This window comes from Leptopilina boulardi, unplaced genomic scaffold (assembly GCF_019393585.1).
Source record: "Leptopilina boulardi isolate dan_hultmark-lab unplaced genomic scaffold, ZJU_Lbou_2.1 LbouV2_31, whole genome shotgun sequence".
In the NCBI taxonomy this organism is placed as follows: Eukaryota; Metazoa; Arthropoda; class Insecta; order Hymenoptera; family Figitidae; genus Leptopilina; species Leptopilina boulardi.
Window position 1 is genome coordinate 1,635,665 of NW_026137874.1, and position 6,690 is coordinate 1,642,354.

Consider the following 6,690-nt stretch of genomic DNA (forward strand, 5'->3'; position numbering starts at 1 on the left):
AATTCCTTTTATAATTATATATTCTTTTCTTGAGAATATTTTTCTATATAAAAAAAAGAGGATTTTTCTTTTCAATTCGAAAGATTGTTTAAAGACATTTTCCTTTCGTGTTAATATATTATAATCACATATATATTCATTTGGAATCCTTTCATTCTATAATTATATCTTGAATTTTAATTGTAAATATTATTAATATATTCATGTTTAAAGTCAAATATATTTTTTTTCTTTTTTAGTTTTTTTTTTATTTTTTTGAAAAACTTTGAAAACCTCAACCAAATCGTCTCTAAAGTTATCATTATACATTCCCATATAACAATAGTCTTCGTTTTTTTTTTCTACTTGCATTCGCGCATATAATTATGAGTACATAACATTTGAATTCGATTCTAGCCACATAAATGCAGTTCCTTCTATATATATGTATTGTATATATAAAAGGTATATCATTCACTAGATATTACAATAGAGTCAATTACCATTGCAATGCAACGACGCTGTAAGGAAAACTTGGTATAACAGATGTGCTTATAATATAAGTGGAAGATGCTTTTCTTGATATGTCATTTTTTTCCACATTTTTTTTTATTTCAAATAATTTATTCCTTATGATCCGATGAGGTTATAAATATATATATATACCTGTACGTAATATCAATATTTAGCCTCATTAGTTATACATAGACATGGAAAAGTAAATATCATACGTATATGTGTTGATGATAAAATAGTGTTGGAAGCTCGCGGTGATTATGCAAGCTTCGTCGGTTATCAGAGCGTACATGGAAACCTATTGTTATCGCACGAGTCTCCTTATAGAATTGCCGTTACGTATAATTTAACTAAATGAGTCAGGTAAACACGAACTGTATATCTTGAAAAAAAAATTATTGTCATGGATTTGAAAAATCGTGACTAATGATGCGCGCAAATAAAAAAAAAAAAAAAAAAGTTTATACATGTATTTCTCTCAACATGTACTTTGTGGTTATCTTTTTTTTTTTTTTTTTATCACTAACACCAAAGTTTTTCCTTCTTTACTGTAGTACTTTAAAAAATGCTGCTTAATTTTTAGTGATCTTAAAAATTATTAAATGCTATTATAATTAGGATTTTGAAAAAAAATTTAATATTAAATTATACATTTTGCTCCAAGTAATTGAATAAAGATCAATTTAATACACTCAAACCTGTTTTACCAATCGTAGATAAATCAGTTTTGATCATTTTTTTAGTAATATTGCTTTTTTTTGTTAATAAAATAGAAAATTAAGAGTTTATATAAAAATTATTTAATTAATTAAATATGTCAAGTTGTTTCAAAAAAAAAAAAAAATTGTATTTTAGTAACGAAGCTATACATAATGAGACACACACTGATAAGATATTTTAAATACAACCATGTTTTTAAAAAAAAGTAGAAAATATTACGATTTTGTATATCAACCATGTTTTATTAAAATTTATAATATATTATAATTTTGTGTCAATGTCAGTGTCATTGAAAAATGTCTAAATTTCTTATTTAACTTTTCTCAACAAAATTATATAATAATAGTAATTAATAATTTCGGAGATAAATAAATAAAATATTTTAATAATGAAATTTAATCATTTTTAATAAACAAATAGTTCTCAATTGAAATTAATATTTATGCAAACTAAATTAGCTTTTGTTGAAAATTTTTCACTGCAACAACTAATTTAAATTTACATAGCAGGTGAATCTTTTTTTTTTCTTTTAACATTTAAATTAAATGGAAATTTAATAATTATTTAAACAAAAATAAAATAAATATCATAAGTTTCCTTTACATATGAAACTGATTTTTTTTTTAAATTAACAATTCAAAATTTTTCTGATTGTGAAAATTTAAAACAAATTTAAGATCACGAATTATAATCAGTATATGTATGCATAGAAAAAAAATTTATTTAAATCAAATAAAAATTATTTGGTTTAAGTAAATATTTATTTGATAATAGTCAAGTAACGAATTATTTGAATCAAATGGATTTTTTTTCAGTATAGGTATACTTATGGTACGAATGCGTTCAAAATGAAAAAAAAACTTGACTCTTGGTGAACCAATTTGAAAGAATATAATCGTTGATTAAAAATGCTTTCGGCAAATTTATGTCCCAATTTTTAAGCTCTGTGTTTATAAAGGTATAAATTCGACTGATGCATAACGCGATACATTTTGGTATTTCGTTTAAATATTGCTTGTTCGTTTCAAGGTCAAGTAAAAAAAGGATCGCGTGCCAATATATAAATTATAGATAAGTAAAAATTTTTTTTTGCGATAGTGAAAAGAAAACAATCACAAAAAAAATTATTTATATTGACAATTTTTATAAAATTATTTTTGAAAAATTTTATTCTACTTTGACTATAGAAAAAAAGATGTTAAATAAAATATTTATTCTTTAATATATTATTAAAATATATTATTATTAAGACAAGAAATATTGTTAATTTACACCCTAAAAAAAGTAATTTTCAATCTAGAGGATTCCTCTAAAATAAATGCATATTTTCCTCTTAATTTTGGTATCAAAATTATTATTCTTCATTTAAGAGGATTTTCCTCTTAAATTAAATGTCGACATCCAAACCTCGTAAAATTGTTTTTAATGTCAAAGCCATCAATAAAATATTTATAATTTCCAATCAAATAATAAAATCTTTGCAGAAAATACATTTTTAAATTAAAATTAAGTAAAATTATAATAGTTCATTTCAATATAATAATAAAAATTGTTTTTTAATATAACATTAACAATGTCATGTTTTTGGTTAATTATCAACATTTTATATTGATAATTAAAATACAAAAAATAAGTTTTCATTAATCAGTTGTAATGATCAACGAGATTTATAGCGCAAAAATAATTTTAAAACATGATGATATGTTTAAAAGTTAACATTTTTTATAGGAAATTTCATATATGAAATTATTTAACGTTTTAAAACTTTTTTAAAAAAGTAAAAAAAAGATTTAAAAAATTCGAAAGATTCAAAAATGGGGTTATAGTATTTCTATTTACCTGAGTAGTAAAATTTCACAAGAAATATCCAAATTTTTTTAAATCTAAAAATAGCGTTAAAAATATTTATTTAATTTGAATTTAACTATATTTTCTGTATTTTTAATAAAGCAAATCCATTTTTTTGTCCTTTTTGTTGCCATTTTACCAGAAATATTAAAACTGAAAGGTTAAAAAACAACTTCACAACTATCATACCCAGGGAAAGGGATCAAACGATTACATTATTTTTTTCCGTTTCCTTTTTTTAAATCTTCTAAATTTAAAACGGAAAATCTTAATTAAAGAGGAAAATACAAAAGGAATCCTTTTGTCATTCTTCCATTAAAATGAAGAATAAAAATATTCTACATTTCAATTGAATAATCTTGTTTTAAGAGGAAATATTTAGAGGATATTAGAAGAGGAATTTTCCTCTAAGTATAAGATTACTTTTTTTTGGGTGTATGAATTATTTTTATTATAATTTAATTCTTAAATTTAGAATATCCTTTTTTTTGGGTGTGCGTAAGACTTTTTTTTTGGAGCAAAATTTTTTTCTCAACACATTATGATTGTGAACGAATCAGTACGTGGGATCTGTGAACAAGAAATTACTAGAAAGTCTAGCCTGTTGCCTTATAGAGGAGGTTCCCCACAAAGGTTGTTAGCCAATAAAATGTGCCGCGCAGCGCCGACGCGAAGGTATCACGACATCCCCATCCAATCTTTATCATGAAATTTTCCTGCTTGCTGATCAAATCAAATTGCGAGCTACGTGATTTCAACTCCATTTTATAGATGCAAGTAGAGGCGTTACTACGTTTTTTTTTATATATATAAAAGTATTATAATTTATTTCGATTTCTAATGTTTTTTTACGCAATTTTCAAATTAAACACAATTTTTTTTTATTAAATTTGTGAATAAAAATATAAATTTTCAGTTCTGCTCATAATTCTCTACTTGATTAGAATTTAATTTAGAATTAATGTACGACTTTTACGGCCTACTTCCCAAGTAGAAATGTGCCACTGGCATAGTACTGACCCAACACTGCCAGTCAGTATAATAGTACTGACTGCCGTACTGGGCCAGTAGTGGACCAACCCTGGCTGGTAACGCTGTCCAGTACTGATTTTGTCCCGCTCACCAGTACTAACGTAGTACTAGAATAATACTGGCATAATACTGGCAAAGTACTCATCCGGACTTAAAATCTCACTTTTTTACAAAATGCTAAAACACGCTTTCCAATGCAAATTTCATCCTTATTAGCTTATTACTCCCATTTTTACCACCAACAGGTAATGTGAAGCCAATAATAGTTAATGTTATTTAGAATATATAAAATATTATTAACAATAAATAATTAAAATAATAATTATCATTTATATTAATTAAATTATTTTATTTTTAATAAATTATTTTACAAAAAATAATTTGTGTTGTAAATTTTCTTATTTTTTTAAATTCATAATATTTAATTTTTTTTACTTTGCACTTATACTTAATTTAATAATTATTTAATAATTGATATTACACATGATCAAATATTGTACTTATAACACTTAAAACTAAGAACGAAAAATCTCGCACGCATGGGGGATCGAACCCTAAACCCTTAGAACGCAAGTCAGATACGCATACCGCACAGCCGCGCTGGCTTGAAGTGCTGACTTGAAGTAGTTCACCTAATACAAAAGTTTTGATTTCAAAGTTTGTATTATCTATTGATCACGAAAATAAAATGAATTTATTCTTAAATTTTTTAAACTCACAAAATTTTTTCAATTTTTACAAAGATTTAATGAAATAAAACTGGATATCAATTTCAGTTAAATATTTTTAATAAATTATTTTTACCGTAAATAATATTAAAACAGACAAAAATGATTGATGAATTACATAATTAAAAATAAGTTAATAAAAGACGACTGTAAAATATGAATGGTAAAAAAATTTTTAAATTTAATATTTAATTATTAATAATATTTAAAAATAACAGTGAAAAAATTACATTTGCTTTATTTTTAAAACTATTAGAAAAAAATTCTCAACTTATTGTTATTGTATGCATGATAAATAACTTAATGCACATATTTCAATGAGTACTAAAATAACTAAAAAAACATAAATATATTTTATATAGGTATATAATAATACATTACAATTACATCCAAAATTTTGAGGGAAAGTATTCGAAAGAAATTAATATACATTTTTTTAAATAAAAAATCATCGTTTTCTACCTATTGGAATAATTTAAAGACTTTTTCATTTAATGTTTTTTATCACCGACATAGTACTGATTCGGTGTGAATGACAGTGTACTGCCAGTACTGGTTTTAATATTTTTTTACCTCCGACATAGTACTGATTCGGTGTATTAGTCAGTACACTGCCAGTACTGAAAGTCAATACCGACAGCCAGTATTGGATCAGTACCATGCCGGTGTTTAATTACGGCGAGCTACGGATATTTCTACTTGGGTTATAATTCAAATTCAGCTTTCTTAAGTATATGTTTTGCGAATGTCTGATCATGAATAACATGACCTCCTTCATTAGTCCTTAATCTATAATCGCGACATCCGAAATATATTTTATGTCTGGCTATACATTACATTTACTACTTAATTAGATTTTAATTCATTCCACAAAAAATTATATATATTCCTATAATAATAGAAATATCATTACATTCGCATTGATAAGTTCACTGACATTTGTTTATTGACAAAGTTTTTAATAACAAATGTCTGATAAAAAAAAACTTTGATTTGATTTAAATGAAAACATTGACATTTAACGAATTTTTAGTAAATTTATGCAAGCAATAGAAAATAACTTATGTAAATCAGTAATTTGTATATAACATAACCTTTAAAATTAACTATTAAATCAGTAGATTTTGTGGCCGCCACCATATATTTATATTACTGATTCAATCAGTAATTGATATTTTACTAATTGAATCAGTAAATTTCTACTAATTGTCAGTTGCTCAATTCTCGCTATGGCAATTAGTAGATTTCTACTGCTAATCAGTAAAATGTGACTGATTCAGATTTAGAGAGTATATATTTAGACTCACAAATAAATCAGTGCTAAAATCACTAAAAATTAGTGCTACAAACATTAGTGAACTAATGCTAAAACTACTAATAAATTAGTAATAAAATAACTAACAAACTAGTTCTAAACTCTGTAATAAATTAGTGGTAAAATCACTAAAAAACTACTGCTAAAATCACTAGTAAACCAGTGCTAAAATCAGTAATAAATTAGTGTTAAAATCACTAATAAATCAGTGATAGAATCATTACTAACAGAAAAATGTCAGAATTATTAAAAAATTAGTATCAGAATCACTAACAAATTAGTAACAGAATCACTATATAGTAAATTAATAAAAGAATCTAGTAAATACTTGTAGTGCAATCACTAACAAATCAGTAACAGAATTGTTAGTGATTGCACTATCAGTATTTACTAGATTCTTTTATTAATTTACTATAGTAATTTTGTTACTAATTTGCAAGTGATTCTGATACTGATTTTTAGTGATTCTGACATTTCAGTTAGTAATTATATTACAAATTTATCAGTGATTTATCACTGATTTATCAGTGATTTTTAACACTAATGTATTAC

General features: G+C 24.2%; 1 protein-coding gene across 2 annotated transcripts in view; it reads right to left on the reverse strand.

The window, feature by feature from the left end:
* The window catches only part of LOC127283298 (SUN domain-containing ossification factor), a 172,688-nt gene that overhangs the window by 72,187 nt on the left and 93,811 nt on the right, over nucleotides 1–6,690 (reverse strand). The window lies entirely within an intron of this gene.